Here is a 17506-nt window from a genome sequence, read left to right as displayed (position 1 = left end):
CAGTCAAGCGCAATCTTGAGAAGGTGTGCATTTCAGTAAGGATTTCAATTGACATGCAGTATGAAACTGAAAGGAGGTTGCATCACTATGATGCATAACATTGCATGTATTGTATTTTCAAGTGTGTGCATTCATCCTGTTGTCATTTTGTTTTGAAAGCAGAAGAATCATTCAACAGGTTGCTGAGACAAATGTAAACCAGTAAAACATATGAAGAGAAACAAACCTTGAATATAAGTTCAGTTGTTTAAACATTTGACAAACTATGGTGAGGGGGTTAGAAAACACACAAATCCAGCAGCTCCTGTATTTCAATACACCAGAACCCAATATTATTGGCGAGTCGGGTAGTCCATCTTCACAGTTCGAGGGCAGGCATCATTTCAGTAATTTCATCCCGTTGCATTCACATCCGTGCCTTGAATGAGATTGAATGTGATCTTTGCTCTCAAGTATGTTCCCAAGTTTTACACTTTCGTGCATTGCATGAATGGGAATGGAACCGTGTGTGTTGAATGAGGCTCCTTGTGAGCACTGAACTTTGTCCGGTGGAGTTCTTTTTTGTGTTGCTGTAATTGTGTCATTTCTCGATGAGAAAGATTAGGCAACATTTAGTCACTTCTAGCCATGATGCTCAATTTACTTACGAATGTACCCTAGTTACTAGGGACCGTTTACGTTGGAGAACAAGATCTATTGTATGCCTATGTATTTGGGGAAGTCAAATCTGAAATAATGATGAAATTGCGTGTATCCAAAGTTAAAACTCGTGATTTGTCGCCCTCTGGTGTGTAAAAGATGCAAAAGCTTTCAGCACCAGGTATTCCCAGGCGGTCTCCCATCCAAGTACTGACCAGGAACGAGCCTGCTTGACTTCCGAGATCGGACGAGATCGGGCGTATTCAGGCTAGTATGGCCGTAAGCCAGGAAGGCTGTCCCTGACGCTCTACTTAAAGGGAAGGCAATATCCGTTTCTGCCGTTCATACTTACAGTTGAACTGTCTCTCTACTCTAAAGCCCGGGACACACCAGCGCGCCGCAGACAGTCCCTGCTAACACGCCACGTTGTGGCAACATTGTGGCAACGTTGTGCGTTAGCTGGGGTGCCACACCAGACCGGAACTATATATTACAAAACGAACACATTCTCTTGATAAAACAGCTGTAATTGAGTGCCTGACACGCCAGTCAAGCGCAATCTTGAGAAGGTGTGCATTTCAGTAAGGATTTCAATTGACATGCAGTATGAAACTGAAAGGAGGTTGCATCACTATGATGCATAACATTGCATGTATTGTATTTTCAAGTGTGTGCATTCATCCTGTTGTCATTTTGTTTTGAAAGCAGAAGAATCATTCAACAGGTTGCTGAGACAAATGTAAACCAGTAAAACATATGAAGAGAAACAAACCTTGAATATAAGTTCAGTTGTTTAAACATTTGACAAACTATGGTGAGGGGGTAAGAAAACACACAAATCCAGCAGCTCCTGTATTTCAATACACCAGAACCCAATATTATTGGCGAGTCGGGTAGTCCATCGTCACAGTTCGAGGGCAGGCATCATTTCAGTAATTTCACCCCGTTGCATTCACATCCGTGCCTTGAATGAGATTGAATGTGATCTTTGCTATCAAGTATGTTCCCAAGTTTTACACTTTCGTGCTTTGCATGAATGGGAATGGAACCGTGTGTGTTGAATGAGGCTCCTTGTGAGCACTGATCTTTGTCCGGTGGAGTTCCTTTTTGTGTTGCTGTAATTGTGTCATTTCTCGATGAGAAAGATTAGGCAACATTTAGTCAATTCTAGCCATGATGCTCAATTTATTTACGAATGTACCCTAGTTACTAGGGACCGTTTACGTTGGAGAACAAGATCTATTGTATGCCTGTGTATTTGGGGAAGTCAAATCTGAAATAATGATGAAATTGCGTGTATCCAAAGTTAAAACTCGTGATTTGTCGCCCTCTGGTGTGTAAAAGATGCAAAAGCTTACAGCACCTGGTATTCCCAGGCAGTCTCCCATCCAAGTACTGACCAGGCCCGAGCCTGCTTAGCTTCCGAGATCGGACGAGATCGGGCGTATTCAGGCTAGTATGGCCGTAAGCCAGGGAGGCTGTCCCTGACACTCTACTCAAAGGGAAGGCAATATCCGTTTCTGCCGTTCATACTTACAGTTGAACTGTCTCTCCACTCTAAAGCCCGGGACACACCAGCGCGCCGCAGACAGTCCCTGCTAACATGCCACGTTGTGGCAACGTTGTGCGTTAGCTGGGGTGCCACACCAGACCGGAACTATATTTTACAAAACGAACACATTTGTCTTGATAAAACAGCTGTAATTGAATGCCTGACACGCCAGTCAAGCGCAATCTTGAGAAGGTGTGCATTTCAGTAAGGATTTCAATTGACATGCAGTATGAAACTGAAAGGAGGTTGCATCACTATGATGCATAACATTGCATGTATTGTATTTTCAAGTGTGTGCATTCATCCTGTTGTCATTTTGTTTTGAAAGCAGAACAATCATTCAACAGGTTGCTGAGACAAATGTAAACCAGTAAAACATATGAAGAGAAACAAACCTTGAATATAAGTTCAGTTGTTTAAACATTTGACAAACTATGGTGAGGGGGTAAGAAAACACACAAATCCAGCAGCTCCTGTATTTCAATACACCAGATCCCAATATTATTGGCGAGTCGGGTAGTCCATCATCACAGTTCGAGGGCAGGCATCATTTCAGTAATTTCATCCCGTTGCATTCACATGCGTGCCTTGAATGAGATTGAATGTTATCTTTACTCTCAAGTACGTACCCAAGTTTTACACTTTCGTGGTTTGCATGAATGGGAATGGAACCGTGTGTGTTGAATGATGCTCCTTGTGAGCACTGAACTTTGTCCGGTGGAGTTCCTTTTTTGTTGCTGTAATTGTGTCATTTCTTGATGAGAAAGATTAGGCAACATTTAGTCACTTCTAGCCATGATGCTCAATTTATTGACGAATGTATCCTAGTTACTAGGGACCGTTTACGTTGGAGAACAAGATCTATTGTATGCCTGTGTATTTGGGGAAGTCAAATCTGAAATAATGATGAAATTGCGTGTATCCAAAGTTAAAACTCGTGATTTGTCGCCCTCTGGTGTGTAAAAGATGCAAAAGCTTACAGCACCTGGTATTCCAAGGCAGTCTCCCATCCAAGTACTGACCAGGCCCGAGCCTGCTTAACTTCCGAGATCGGACAAGATCGGGCGTATTCAGGCTAGTATGGCCGTAAGCCAGGGAGGCTGTCCCTGACGCTCTACTTAAAGGGAAGGCAATATCCGTTTCTGCCGTTCATACTTACAGTTGAACTGTCTCTCTACTCTAATGCCCGGGACACACCAGCGCGCCGCAGACAGTCCCTGCTAACACGAAACGTTGTGGCAACGTTGTGCGTTAGTTGGGGTGCCACACCAGACCGGAACTATATTTTACAAAACGAACACATTGTCTTGATAATACAGCTGTAATTGAGTGCCTGACACGCCAGTCAAGCGCAATCTTGAGAAGGTGTGCATTTCAGTAAGGATTTCAATTGACATGCAGTATGAAACTGAAAGGAGGTTGCATCACTATGATGCATAACATTGCATGTATTGTATTTTCAAGTGTGTGCATTCATCCTGTTGTCATTTTGTTTTGAAAGCAGAAGAATCATTCAACAGGTTGCTGAGACAAATGTAAACCAGTAAAACATATGAAGAGAAACAAACCTTGAATATAAGTTCAGTTGTTTAAACATTTGACAAACTATGGTGAGGGGGTAAGAAAACACACAAATCCAGCAGCTCCTGTATTTCAATACACCAGAACCCAATATTATTGGCGAGTCGGGTAGTCCATCATCACAGTTCGAGGGCAGGCATCATTTCAGTAATTTCATCCCGTTGCATTCACATCCGTGCCTTGAATGAGATTGAATGTGATCTTTGCTCTCAAGTATGTTCCCAAGTTTTACACTTTCGTACTTTGCATGAATGGGAATGGAACCGTGTGTGTTGAATGAGGCTCCTTGTGAGCACTGAACTTTGTCCGGTGGAGTTCCTTTTTGTGTTGCTGTAATTGTGTCATTTCTTGATGAGAAAGATTAGGCAACATTTAGTCAATTCTAGCCATGATGCTCAAATTATTTACGAATGTACCCTAGTTACTAGGGACCGTTTACGTTGGAGAACAAGATCTATTGTATGCCTGTGTATTTGGGGAAGTCAAATCTGAAATAATGATGAAATTGCGTGTATCCAAAGTTAAAACTCGTGATTTGTCGCCCTCTGGTGTGTAAAAGATGCAAAAGCTTACAGCACCTGGTATTCCCAGGCAGTCTCCCATCCAAGTACTGACCAGGCCCGAGCCTGCTTAACTTCCGAGATCGGACGAGATCGGGCGTATTCAGGCTAGTATGGCCGTAAGCCAGGGAGGCTGTCCCTGACGCTCTACTTAAAGGGAAGGCAATATCCGTTTCTGCCGTTCATACTTACAGTTGAACTGTCTCTCTACTCTAAAGCCCGGGACACACCAGCGCGCCGCAGACAGTCCCTGCTAACACGAAACGTTGTGGCAACGTTGTGCGTTAGCTGGGGTGCCACACCAGACCGGAACTATATTTTACAAAACGAACACATTGTCTTGATAATACAGCTGTAATTGAGTGCCTGACACGCCAGTCAAGCGCAATCTTGAGAAGGTGTGCATTTCAGTAAGGATTTCAATTGACATGCAGTATGAAACTGAAAGGAGGTTGCATCACTATGATGCATAACATTGCATGTATTGTATTTTCAAGTGTGTGCATTCATCCTGTTGTCATTTTGTTTTGAAAGCAGAAGAATCATTCAACAGGTTGCTGAGACAAATGTAAACCAGTAAAACATATGAAGAGAAACAAACCTTGAATATAAGTTCAGTTGTTTAAACATTTGACAAACTATGGTGAGGGGGTAAGAAAACACACAAATCCAGCAGCTCCTGTATTTCAATACACCAGAACCCAATATTATTGGCGAGTCGGGTAGTCCATCATCACAGTTCGAGGGCAGGCATCATTTCAGTAATTTCATCCCGTTGCATTCACATCCGTGCCTTGAATGAGTTTGAATGTGATCTTTGCTCTCAAGTATGTTCCCAAGTTTTACACTTTCGTGCTTTGCATGAATGGGAATGGAACCGTGTGTGTTGAATGAGGCTCCTTGTGAGCACTGAACTTTGTCCGGTGGAGTTCCTTTTTGTGTTGCTGTAATTGTGTCATTTCTTGATGAGAAAGATTAGGCAACATTTAGTCACTTCTAGCCATGATGCTCAATTTATTTACGAATGTACCCTAGTTACTAGGGACCGTTTACGTTGGAGAACAAAATGTATTGTATGCCTGTGTATTTGGGGAAGTCAAATCTGAAATAATGATGAAATTGTGTGTATCCAAAGTTAAAAATCGTGATTTGTCACCCTCTGGTGTGTCAAAGGTGCAAAAGCTTAAAGCACCTGGTATTCCCAGGCGGTCTCCTATTCAAGTACTGACCAGGCCCGAGCCTGCTTGGCTTCCGAGATCGGACGAGATCGGGCGTATTCAGGCTAGTATGGCCGTAAGCAAGTGAGACTTTCCCTGACGCTCTACTTAAAGGGAAGGCAATATCCGTTTCTGCCGTTCATACTTACAGTTGAACTGTCTCTCTACTCTAAAGCCCGGGACATACCAGCGTGTCGCAGAAAGTCCCTGCTAACACGCCACGTTGTGGCAACGTTGTGGCAAAGTTGTGCATTAGCTGGGGTGCCACACCAGACCGGAACTATATTTTACAAAACGATCACATTGTCTTGATAAAACAGCTGTAATTGAGTGCCTGACACGCCAGTCAAGCGCAATCTTGAGAAGGTGTGCATTTCAGTAAGGATATCAATTGACATGCAGTATGAAACTGAAAGGAGGTTGCATCACTATGATGCATAACATTGCATGTATTGTATTTTCAAGTGTGTGCATTCATCCTGTTGTCATTTTGTTTTGAAAGCAGAAGAATCATTCAACAGGTTGCTGAGACAAATGTAAACCAGTAAAACATATGAAGAGAAACAAACCTTGAATATAAGTTCAGTTGTTTAAACATTTGACAAACTATGGTGAGGGGGTAAGAAAACACACAAATCCAGCAGCTCCTGTATTTCAATACACCAGAACCCAATATTATTGGCGAGTCGGGTAGTCCATCATCACAGTTCGAGGGCAGGCATCATTTCAGTAATTTCATCCCGATGCATTCACATCCGTGCCTTGAATGAGATTGAATGTGATCTTTGCTCTCAAGTATGTTCCCAAGTTTTACACTTTCGTGCTTTGCATGAATTGGAATGGAACCATGTGTGTTGAATGAGGCTCCTTGTGAGCACTGAACTTTGTCCGGTGGAGTTCTTTTTGTGTTGCTGTAATTGTGTCATTTCTCGATGAGAAAGATTAGGCAACATTTAGTCACTTCTAGCCATGATGCTCAATTTATTGACGAATGTACCCTAGTTACTAGGGACCGTTTACGTTGGAGAACAAGATCTATTGTATGCCTGTGTATTTGGGGAAGTAAAACCTGAAATAATGATGAAATTGTGTGTATCCAAAGTTAAAACTCGTGATTTGTCGCCCTCTGGTGTGTAAAAGGTGCAAAAGCTTACAGCACCTGGTATTCCCAGGCGGTCTCCCATCCAAGTACTCACCAGGCCCAAGCCTGCTTGGCTTCCGAGATCGGACGAGATCGGGCGTATTCAGGCTAGTATGGCCGTGAGCCAGGGAGGCTGTCCCTGACGCTCTACTTAAAGGGAAGGCAATATCCGTTTCTGCCGATCATACTTACAGTTGAACTGTCTCTCTACTCTAAAGCCCGGGACACACCAGTGCGCCGCAGACAGTCCCTGCTAACACGCCACGTTGTGGCAACATTGTGGCAACGTTGTGCGTTAGCTGGGGTGCCACACCAGACCGGAACTATATTTTACAAAACGAACACATTGTCTTGATAATACAGCTGTAATTGAGTGCCTGACACGCCAGTCAAGCGCAATCTTGAGAAGGTGTGCATTTCAGTAAGGATTTCAATTGACATGCAGTATGAAACTGAAAGGAGGTTGCATCACTATGATGCATAACATTGCATGTATTGTATTTTCAAGTGTGTGCATTCATCCTGTTGTCATTTTGTTTTGAAAGCAGAAGAATCATTCAACAGGTTGCTGAGACAAATGTAAACCAGTAAAACATATGAAGAGAAACAAACCTTGAATATAAGTTCAGTTGTTTAAACATTTGACAAACTATGGTGAGGGGGTAAGAAAACACACAAATCCAGCAGCTCCTGTATTTCAATACACCAGAACCCAATATTATTGGCGAGTCGGGTAGTCCATCATCACAGTTCGAGGGCAGGCATCATTTCAGTAATTTCATCCCGTTGCATTCACATCCGTGCCTTGAATGAGATTGAATGTGATCTTTGCTCTCAAGTATGTTCCCAAGTTTTACACTTTCGTGCTTTGCATGAATGGGAATGGAACCGTGTGTGTTGAATGAGGCTCCTTGTGAGCACTGAACTTTGTCCGGTGGAGTTCTTTTTGTGTTGCTGTAATTGTGTCATTTCTCGATGAGAAAGATTAGGCAACATTTAGTCACTTCTAGCCATGATGCTCAATTTATTTACGAATGTACCCTAGTTACTAGGGACCGTTTACGTTGGAGAACAAGATCTATTGTATGCCTGTGTATTTGGGGAAGTAAAACCTCAAATAATGATGAAATTGTCTGTATCCCAAGTTAAAACTCGTGATTTGTCGCCCTCTGGTGTGTAAAAGGTGCAAAAGCTTACAGCACCTGGTATTCCCAGGCGGTCTCCCATCCAAGTACTGACCAGGCCCAAGCCTGCTTGGCTTCCGAGATCGGACGAGATCGGGCGTATTCAGGCTAGTATGGCCGTAAGCCAGGGAGGCTGTCCCTGACGCTTTACTTAAAGGGAAGGCAATATCCGTTTCTGCCGATCATACTTACAGTTGAACTGTCTCTCTACTCTAAAGCCCGGGACACACCAGTGCGCCGCAGACAGTCCCTGCTAACACGCCACGTTGTGGCAACGTTGTGGCAACGTTGTGCGTTAGCTGGGGTGCCACACCAGACCGGAACTATATTTTACAAAACGAACACATTGTCTTGATAATACAGCTGTAATTGAGTGCCTGACACGCCAGTCAAGAGCAAACTTGAGAAGGTGTGCATTTCAGTAAGGATTTCAATTGACATGCAGTATGAAACTGAAAGGAGGTTGCATCACTATGATGCATAACATTGCATGTATTGTATTTTCAAGTGTGTGCATTCATCCTGTTGTCATTTTGTTTTGAAAGCAGAAGAATCATTCAACAGGTTGCTGAGACAAATGTAAACCAGTAAAACATATGAAGAGAAACAAACCTTGAATATAAGTTCAGTTGTTTAAACATTTGACAAACTATGGTGAGGGGGTAAGAAAACACACAAATCCAGCAGCTCCTGTATTTCAATACACCAGAACCCAATATTATTGGCGAGTCGGGTAGTCCATCATCACAGTTCGAGGGCAGGCATCATTTCAGTAATTTCATCCCGTTGCATTCACATCCGTGCCTTGAATGAGATTGAATGTGATCTTTGCTCTCAAGTATGTTCCCAAGTTTTACACTTTCGTGCTTTGCATGAATGGGAATGGAACCGTGTGTGTTGAATGAGGCTCCTTGTGAGCACTGAACTTTGTCCGGTGGAGTTCCTTTTTGTGTTGCTGTAATTGTGTCATTTCTCGATGAGAAAGATTAGGCAACATTTAGTCACTTCTAGCCATGATGCTCAATTTATTTACGAATGTACCCTAGTTACTAGGGACCGTTTACGTTGGAGAACAAGATCTATTGTATGCCTGTGTATTTGGGGAAGTAAAATCTGAAATAATGATGAAATTGCGTGTATCCAAAGTTAAAACTCGTGATTTGTCGCCCTCTGGTGTGTAAAAGGTGCAAAAGCTTACAGCACCTGGTATTCCCAGGCGGTCTCCCATCCAAGTACTGACCAGGCCCGAGCCCGCTTGGCTTCCGAGATCTGATGAGATCGGGCGTATTCAGGCTAGTATGGCCGTAAGCCAGGGAGGCTGTCCCTGACGCTCTACTTAAAGGGAAGGCAATATCCGTTTCTGCCGTTCATACTTACAGTTGAACTGTCTCTCTACTCTAAAGCCCGGGACACACCAGCGCACCGCAGACAGTCCCTGCTAACATGCCACGTTGTGGCAACGTTGTGCGTTAGCTGGGGTGCCACACCAGACCGGAACTATATTTTACAAAACGAACACATTGTCTTGATAATACAGCTGTAATTGTGTGCCTGACACGCCAGTCAAGCGCAATCTTGAGAAGGTGTGCATTTCAGTAAGGATTTCAATTGACATGCAGTATGAAACTGAAAGGAGGTTGCATCACTATGATGCATAACATTGCATGTATTGTATTTTCAAGTGTGTGCATTCATCCTGTTGTCATTTTGTTTTGAAAGCAGAAGAATCATTCAACAGGTTGCTGAGACAAATGTAAACCAGTAAAACATATGAAGAGAAACAAACCTTGAATATAAGTTCAGTTGTTTAAACATTTGACAAACTATGGTGAGGGGGTAAGAAAACACACAAATCCAGCAGCTCCTGTATTTCAATACACCAGAACCCAATATTATTGGCGAGTCGGGTAGTCCATCATCACAGTTCGAGGGCAGGCATCATTTCAGTAATTTCATCCCGTTGCATTCACATCCGTGCCTTGAATGAGATTGAATGTGATCTTTGCTCTCAAGTATGTTCCCAAGTTTTACACTTTCGTGCTTTGCATGAATGGGAATGGAACCGTGTGTGTTGAATGAGGCTCCTTGTGAGCACTGAACTTTGTCCGGTGGAGTTCCTTTTTGTGTTGCTGTAATTGTGTCATTTCTCGATGAGAAAGATTAGGCAACATTTAGTCACTTCTAGCCATGATGCTCAATTTATTCACGAATGTACCCTAGTTACTAGGGACCGTTTACGTTGGAGAACAAGATCTATTGTATGCCTGTGTATTTGGGGAAGTCAAATCTGAAATAATGATGAAATTGCGTGTATCCAAAGTTAAAACTCGTGATTTGTCGCCCTCTGGCGTGTAAAAGATGCAAAAGCTTACAGCACCTGGTATTCCCAGGCGGTCTCCCATCCAAGTACTGACCAGGCCCGAGCCTGCTTAGCTTCCGAGATCGGACGAGATCGGGCGTATTCAGGCTAGTATGGCCGTAAGCCAGGGAGGCTGTCCCTGACGCTCTACTTAAAGGGAAGGCAATATCCGTTTCTGCCGTTCATACTTACAGTTGAACTGTCTCTCTACTCTAAAGCCCGGGACACACCAGTGCGCCGCAGACAGTCCCTGCTAACATGCCACGTTGTGGCAACATTGTGGCAACGTTGTGCGTTAGCTGGGGTGCCACACCAGACCGGAACTATATATTACAAAACGAACACATTGTCTTGATAAAACAGCTGTAATTTAGTGCCTGACACGCCAGTCAAGCGCAATCTTGAGAAGGTGTGCATTTCAGTAAGGATTTCAATTGACATGCAGTATGAAACTGAAAGGAGGTTGCATCACTATGATGCATAACATTGCATGTATTGTATTTTCAAGTGTGTGCATTCATCCTGTTGTCATTTTGTTTTGAAAGCAGAAGAATCATTCAACAGGTTGCTGAGACAAATGTAAACCAGTAAAACATATGAAGAGAAACAAACCTTGAATATAAGTTCAGTTGTTTAAACATTTGAGAAAGTATGGTGAGGGGGTAAGAAAACATACAAATCCAGCAGCTCCTGTATTTCAATACACCAGAACCCAATATTATTGGCGAGTCGGGTAGTCCATCATCACAGTTCGAGGGCAGGCATCATTTCAGTAATTTCATCCCGTTGCATTCACATCCGTGCCTTGAATGAGATTGAATGTGATCTTTGCTCTCAAGTATGTTCCAAAGTTTTACACTTTCGTGCTTTGCATGAATGGGAATGGAACCGTTTGTGTTGAATGAGGCTCCTTGTGAGCACTGAACTTTGTCCGGTGGAGTTCCTTTTTGTGTTGCTGTAATTGTGTCATTTCTCGATGAGATAGATTAGGCAACATTTAGTCACTTCTAGCCATGATGCTCAATTTATTTACGAATGTACCCTAGTTACTAGGGACCGTTTACGTTGGAGAACAAGATCTATTGTATGCCTGTGTATTTGGGGAAGTCAAATCTGAAATAATGATGAAATTGCGTGTATCCAAAGTTAAAACTCGTGATTTGTCGCCCTCTGGTGTGTAAAAGATGCAAAAGCTTACAGCACCTGGTATTCCCAGGCGGTCTCCCATCCAAGTACTGACCAGGCCCGAGCCTGCTTAGCTTCCGAGATCGGACGAGATCGGGCGTATTCAGGCTAGTATGGCCGTAAGCCAGGGAGGCTATCCCTGACGCTCTACTTAAAGGGAAGGCAATATCCGTTTCTGCCGCTCATACTTGCAGTTGAACTGTCTCTCTACTCTAAAGTCCGGGACACACCAGCGCGCCGCAGACAGTCCCTGCTAACACGAAACGTTGTGGCAACGTTGTGCGTTAGCTGGGGTGCCACACCAGACCGGAACTATATATTACAAAACGAACACATTGTCTTGATAAAACAGCTGTAATTGAGTGCCTGACACGCCAGTCAAGCGCAATCTTGAGAAGGTGTGCATTTCAGTAAGGATTTCAATTGACATGCAGTATGAAACTGAAAGGAGGTTGCATCACTATGATGCATAACATTGCATGTATTGTATTTTCAAGTGTGTGCATTCATCCTGTTGTCATTTTGTTTTGAAAGCAGAAGAATCATTCAACAGGTTGCTGAGACAAATGTAAACCAGTAAAACATATGAAGAGAAACAAACCTTGAATATAAGTTCAGTTGTTTAAACATTTGACAAACTATGGTGAGGGGGTAAGAAAACACACACATCCAGCAGCTCCTGTATTTCAATACACCAGAAGCCAATATTATTGGCGAGTCGGGTAGTCCATCATCACAGTTCGAGGGCAGGCATCATTTCAGTTATTTCATCCCGTTGCATTCACATCCGTGCCTTGAATGAGATTGAATGTGATCTTTGCTCTCAAGTATGTTCCCAAGTTTTACACTTTCGTGCTTTGCATGAATGGGAATGGAACCGTGTGTGTTGAATGAGGCTCCTTGTGAGCACTGAACTTTGTCCGGTGGAGTTCCTTTTTGTGTTGCTGTAATTGTGTCATTTCTCGATGAGATAGATTAGGCAACATTTAGTCACTTCTAGCCATGATGCTGAATTTATTTACGAATGTACCCTAGTTTCTAGGGACCGTTTACGTTGGAGAACAAGATCTATTGTATGCCTGTGTATTTGGGGAAGTCAAATCTGAAATAATGATGAAATTGCGTGTATCCAAAGTTAAAACTCGTGATTTGTCGCCCTCTGGTGTGTAAAAGATGAAAAAGCTTACAGCACCTGGTATTCCCAGGCGGTCTCCCATCCAAGTACTAACCAGGCCCGAGCCTGCTTAGCTTCCGAGATCGGACGAGATCGGGCGTATTCAGGCTAGTATGGCCGTAAGCCAGGGAGGCTGTCCTTGACCCTCTACTTAAAGGGAAGGCAATATCCGTTTCTGCCGCTCATACTTGCAGTTGAACTGTCTCTCTACTCTAAAGTCCGGGACACACCAGCACGCTGCAGACAGTCCCTGCTAACACGAAACGTTGTGGCAACGTTGTGCGTTAGCTGGGGTGCCACACCAGACCGGAACTATATTTTACAAAACGAACACATTGTCTTGATAATACAGCTGTAATTGAGTGCCTGACACGCCAGTCAAGCGCAATCTTGAGAAGGTGTGCATTTCAGTAAGGATTTCAATTGACATGCAGTATGAAACTGAAAGGAGGTTGCATCACTATGATGCATAACATTGCATGTATTGTATTTTCAAGTGTGTGCATTCATCCTGTTGTCATTTTGTTTTGAAAGCAGAAGAATCATTCAACAGGTTGCTGAGACAAATGTAAACCAGTAAAACATATGAAGAGAAACAAACCTTGAATATAAGTTCAGTTGTTTAAACATTTGACAAACTATGGTGAGGGGGTAAGAAAACACACAAATCCAGCAGCTCCTGTATTTCAATACACCAGAACCCAATATTATTGGCGAGTCGGGTAGTCCATCATCACAGTTCGAGAGCAGGCATCATTTCAGTAATTTCATCCCGTTGCATTCACATCCGTGCCTTGAATGAGATTGAATATGATCTTTGCTCTCAAGTATGTTCCCAAGTTTTACACTTTCGTGCTTTGCATGAATGGGAATGGAACCGTGTGTGTTGAATGAGGCTCCTTGTGAGCACTGAACTTTGTCCGGTGGAGTTCCTTTTTGTGTTGCTGTAATTGTGTCATTTCTCGATGAGAAAGATTAGGCAACATTTAGTCACTTCTAGCCATGATGCTCAATTTATTTACGAATGTACCCTAGTTACTAGGGACCGTTTACGTTGGAGAACAAGATCTATTGTATGCCTGTGTATTTGGGGAAGTCAAATCTGAAATAATGATGAAATTGCGTGTATCCAAAGTTAAAACTCGTGATTTGTCGCCCTCTGGTGTGTAAAAGATGCAAAAGCTTACAGCACCTGGTATTCCCAGGCGGTCTCCCATCCAAGTACTGACCAGGCCCGAGCCTGCTTAGCTTCCGAGATCGGACGAGATCGGGCGTATTCAGGCTAGTATGGCCGTAAGCCAGGGAGGCTGTCCTTGACCCTCTACTTAAAGGGAAGGCAATATCCGTTTCTGCCGCTCATACTTGCAGTTGAACTGTCTCTCTACTCTAAAGTCCGGGACACACCAGCACGCTGCAGACAGTCCCTGCTAACACGAAACGTTGTGGCAACGTTGTGCGTTAGCTGGGGTGCCACACCAGACCGGAACTATATATTACAAAACGAACACATTGTCTTGATAAAACAGCTGTAATTGAGTGCCTGACACGCCAGTCAAGCGCAATCTTGAGAAGGTGTGCATTTCAGTAAGGATTTCAATTGACATGCAGTATGAAACTGAAAGGAGGTTGCATCACTATGATGCATAACATTGCATGTATTGTATTTTCAAGTGTGTGCATTCATCCTGTTGTCATTTTGTTTTGAAAGCAGAAGAATCATTCAACAGGTTGCTGAGACAAATGTAAACCAGTAAAACATATGAAGAGAAACAAACCTTGAATATAAGTTCAGTTGTTTAAACATTTGACAAACTATGGTGAGGGGGTAAGAAAACACACAAATCCAGCAGCTCCTGTATTTCAATACACCAGAACCCAATATTATTGGCGAGTCGGGTAGTCCATCATCACAGTTCGAGGGCAGGCATCATTTCAGTAATTTCATCCCGTTGCATTCACATCCGTGCCTTGAATGAGATTGAATGTGATCTTTGCTCTCAAGTATGTTCCCAAGTTTTACACTTTCGTGCTTTGCATGAATGGGAATGGAACCGTGTGTGTTGAATGAGGCTCCTTGTGAGCAGTGAACTTTGTCCGGTGGAGTTCCTTTTTGTGTTGCTGTAATTGTGTCATTTCTCGATGAGAAAGATTAGGCAACATTTAGTCACTTCTAGCCATGATGCTCAATTTATTTACGAATGTACCCTAGTTACTAGGGACCGTTTACGTTGGAGAACAAGATCTATTGTATGCCTGTGTATTTGGGGAAGTCAAATCTGAAATAATGATGAAATTGCGTGTATCCAAAGTTAAAAATCGTGATTTGTCGCCCTCTGGTGTGTAAAAGATGCAAAAGCTTGCAGCACCTGGTATTCCCAGGCGGTCTCCCATCCAAGTACTGACCAGGCCCGAGCCTGCTTAGCTTCCGAGATCGGACGAGATCGGGCGTATTCAGGCTAGTAGGCCGTAAGCCAGGGAGGCTGTCCCTGACGCTCTACTTAAAGGGAAGGCAATATCCGTTTCTGCCGTTCATACTTACAGTTGAACTGTCTCTCTACTCTAAAGCCCGGGACACACCAGCGCGCCGCAGACAGTCCCTGCTAACACGCCACGTTGTGGCAACATTGTGGCAACGTTGTGCGTTAGCTGGGGTGCCACACCAGACCGGAACTATATATTACAAAACGAACACATTGTCTTGATAAAACAGCTGTAATTGAGTGCCTGACACGCCAGTCAAGCGCAATCTTGAGAAGGTGTGCATTTCAGTAAGGATTTCAATTGACATGCAGTATGAAACTGAAAGGAGGTTGCATCACTATGATGCATAACATTGCATGTATTGTATTTTCAAGTGTGTGCATTCATCCTGTTGTCATTTTGTTTTGAAAGCAGAAGAATCATTCAACAGGTTGCTGAGACAAATGTAAACCAGTAAAACATATGAAGAGAAACAAACCTTGAATATAAGTTCAGTTGTTTAAACATTTGACAAACTATGGTGAGGGGGTAAGAAAACACACAAATCCAGCAGCTCCTGTATTTCAATACACCAGAACCCAATATTATTGGCGAGTCGGGTAGTCCATCATCACAGTTCGAGGGCAGGCATCATTTCAGTAATTTCATCCCGTTGCATTCACATCCGTGCCTTGAATGAGATTGAATGTGATCTTTGCTCTCAAGTATGTTCCCAAGTTTTACACTTTCGTGCTTTGCATGAATGGGAATGGAACCGTGTGTGTTGAATGAGGCTCCTTGTGAGCACTGAACTTTGTCCGGTGGAGTTCCTTTTTGTGTTGCTGTAATTGTGTCATTTCTCGATGAGAAAGATTAGGCAACATTTAGTCACTTCTAGCCATGATGCTCAATTTATTTACGAATGTACCCTAGTTACTAGGGACCGTTTACGTTGGAGAACAAGATCTATTGTATGCCTGTGTATTTGGGGAAGTCAAATCTGAAATAATGATGAAATTGCGTGTATCCAAAGTTAAAACTCGTGATTTGTCGCCCTCTGGTGTGTAAAAGATGCAAAAGCTTACAGCACCTGGTATTCCCAGGCGGTCTCCCATCCAAGTACTGACCAGGCCCGAGCCTGCTTGGCTTCCGAGATCGGACGAGATCGGGCGTATTCAGGCTAGTATGGCCGTAAGCCAGGGAGGCTGTCCCTGACGCTCTACTTAAAGGGAAGGCAATATCCGTTTCTGCCGTTCATACTTACAGTTGAACTGTCTCTCTACTCTAAAGCCCGGGACACACCAGCGTGCCGCAGACAGTCCCTGCTAACACGCCACGTTGTGGCAACATTGTGGCAACGTTGTGCGTTAGCTGGGGTGCCACACCAGACCGGAACTATATTTTACAAAACGAACACATTGTCTTGATAAAACAGCTGTAATTGAGTGCCTGACACGCCAGTCAAGCGCAATCTTGAGAAGGTGTGCATTTCAGTAAGGATTTCAATTGACATGCAGTATGAAACTGAAAGGAGGTTGCATCACTATGATGCATAACATTGCATGTATTATATTTTCAAGTGTGTGCATTCATCCTGTTGTCATTTTGTTTTGAAAGCAGAAGAATCATTCAACAGGTTGCTGAGACAAATGTAAACCAGTAAAACATATGAAGAGAAACAAACCTTGAATATAAGTTCAGTTGTTTAAACATTTGACAAACTATGGTGAGGGGGTAAGAAAACACACAAATCCAGCAGCTCCTGTATTTCAATACACCAGAACCCAATATTATTGGCGAGTCGGGTAGTCCATCATCACAGTTCGAGGGCAGGCATCATTTCAGTAATTTCATCCCGTTGCATTCACATCCGTGCCTTGATTGAGATTGAATGTGATCTTTGCTCTCAAGTATGTTCCCAAGTTTTACACTTTCGTGCTTTGCATGAATGGGAATGGAACCGTGTGTGTTGAATGAGGCTCCTTGTGAGCACTGAACTTTTTTCCGGTGGAGTTCCTTTTTGTGTTGCTGTAATTGTGTCATTTCTCGATGAGACAGATTAGGCAACATTTAGTCACTTCTAGCCATGATGCTCAATTTATTTACGAATGTACCCTAGTTACTAGGGACCGTTTACGTTGGAGAACAAGATCTATTGTATGCCTGTGTATTTGGGGAAGTCAAATCTGAAATAATGATGAAATTGCGTGTATCCAAATTTAAAACTCGTGATTTGTCGCCCTCTGGTGTGTAAAAGATGCAAAAGCTTACAGCACCTGGTATTCCCAGGCGGTCTCCCATCCAAGTACTAACCAGGCCCGAGCCTGCTTAGCTTCCGAGATCGGATGAGATCGGGCGTATTCAGGCTAGTATGGCCGTAAGCCAGGGAGGCTGTCCTTGACCCTCTACTTAAAGGGAAGGCAATATCCGTTTCTGCCGCTCATACTTGCAGTT

At 43.3% G+C, this 17506-nt stretch overlaps 15 non-coding genes across 15 annotated transcripts; all 15 read right to left on the bottom strand.

The window, feature by feature from the left end:
* Positions 1 to 805: 805 nt before the first annotated feature.
* LOC136726364 (5S ribosomal RNA) lies at positions 806 to 924 on the bottom strand. The gene has a single exon (XR_010808171.1). It is a non-coding gene; the product is annotated as a 5S ribosomal RNA (ribosomal RNA).
* Positions 925 to 1990: 1066 nt separating this feature from the next.
* Positions 1991 to 2109, bottom strand: LOC136726358 (5S ribosomal RNA). Its single transcript, XR_010808165.1, has one exon. It is a non-coding gene; the product is annotated as a 5S ribosomal RNA (ribosomal RNA).
* A 1055-nt stretch (positions 2110 to 3164) lies between these two features.
* LOC136726360 (5S ribosomal RNA) lies at positions 3165 to 3283 on the bottom strand. Its single transcript, XR_010808167.1, has one exon. It is a non-coding gene; the product is annotated as a 5S ribosomal RNA (ribosomal RNA).
* Positions 3284 to 4338: 1055 nt separating this feature from the next.
* LOC136726348 (5S ribosomal RNA) lies at positions 4339 to 4457 on the bottom strand. Its single transcript, XR_010808156.1, has one exon. It is a non-coding gene; the product is annotated as a 5S ribosomal RNA (ribosomal RNA).
* A 1055-nt stretch (positions 4458 to 5512) lies between these two features.
* Positions 5513 to 5631, bottom strand: LOC136726362 (5S ribosomal RNA). Its single transcript, XR_010808169.1, has one exon. It is a non-coding gene; the product is annotated as a 5S ribosomal RNA (ribosomal RNA).
* A 1065-nt stretch (positions 5632 to 6696) lies between these two features.
* Positions 6697 to 6815, bottom strand: LOC136726359 (5S ribosomal RNA). The gene has a single exon (XR_010808166.1). It is a non-coding gene; the product is annotated as a 5S ribosomal RNA (ribosomal RNA).
* Positions 6816 to 7880: 1065 nt separating this feature from the next.
* Positions 7881 to 7999, bottom strand: LOC136726347 (5S ribosomal RNA). The gene has a single exon (XR_010808155.1). It is a non-coding gene; the product is annotated as a 5S ribosomal RNA (ribosomal RNA).
* Positions 8000 to 9065: 1066 nt separating this feature from the next.
* On the bottom strand, positions 9066 to 9184 carry LOC136726357 (5S ribosomal RNA). Its single transcript, XR_010808164.1, has one exon. It is a non-coding gene; the product is annotated as a 5S ribosomal RNA (ribosomal RNA).
* A 1055-nt stretch (positions 9185 to 10239) lies between these two features.
* On the bottom strand, positions 10240 to 10358 carry LOC136726343 (5S ribosomal RNA). Its single transcript, XR_010808152.1, has one exon. It is a non-coding gene; the product is annotated as a 5S ribosomal RNA (ribosomal RNA).
* Positions 10359 to 11424: 1066 nt separating this feature from the next.
* On the bottom strand, positions 11425 to 11543 carry LOC136726342 (5S ribosomal RNA). Its single transcript, XR_010808151.1, has one exon. It is a non-coding gene; the product is annotated as a 5S ribosomal RNA (ribosomal RNA).
* Positions 11544 to 12598: 1055 nt separating this feature from the next.
* Positions 12599 to 12717, bottom strand: LOC136726351 (5S ribosomal RNA). Its single transcript, XR_010808159.1, has one exon. It is a non-coding gene; the product is annotated as a 5S ribosomal RNA (ribosomal RNA).
* A 1055-nt stretch (positions 12718 to 13772) lies between these two features.
* Positions 13773 to 13891, bottom strand: LOC136726341 (5S ribosomal RNA). The gene has a single exon (XR_010808150.1). It is a non-coding gene; the product is annotated as a 5S ribosomal RNA (ribosomal RNA).
* A 1055-nt stretch (positions 13892 to 14946) lies between these two features.
* On the bottom strand, positions 14947 to 15064 carry LOC136726361 (5S ribosomal RNA). The gene has a single exon (XR_010808168.1). It is a non-coding gene; the product is annotated as a 5S ribosomal RNA (ribosomal RNA).
* A 1066-nt stretch (positions 15065 to 16130) lies between these two features.
* On the bottom strand, positions 16131 to 16249 carry LOC136726350 (5S ribosomal RNA). Its single transcript, XR_010808158.1, has one exon. It is a non-coding gene; the product is annotated as a 5S ribosomal RNA (ribosomal RNA).
* A 1067-nt stretch (positions 16250 to 17316) lies between these two features.
* Positions 17317 to 17435, bottom strand: LOC136726339 (5S ribosomal RNA). Its single transcript, XR_010808148.1, has one exon. It is a non-coding gene; the product is annotated as a 5S ribosomal RNA (ribosomal RNA).
* Between the last annotated feature and the right edge of the window lie 71 nt (positions 17436 to 17506).

The sequence above is a fragment of the Amia ocellicauda genome, unplaced genomic scaffold (assembly GCF_036373705.1).
Source record: "Amia ocellicauda isolate fAmiCal2 unplaced genomic scaffold, fAmiCal2.hap1 HAP1_SCAFFOLD_251, whole genome shotgun sequence".
Taxonomy (NCBI): Eukaryota; Metazoa; Chordata; class Actinopteri; order Amiiformes; family Amiidae; genus Amia; species Amia ocellicauda.
Note: the sequence above shows the minus strand (reverse complement) of the source record. Positions and strands in the feature narration are given on the sequence as shown.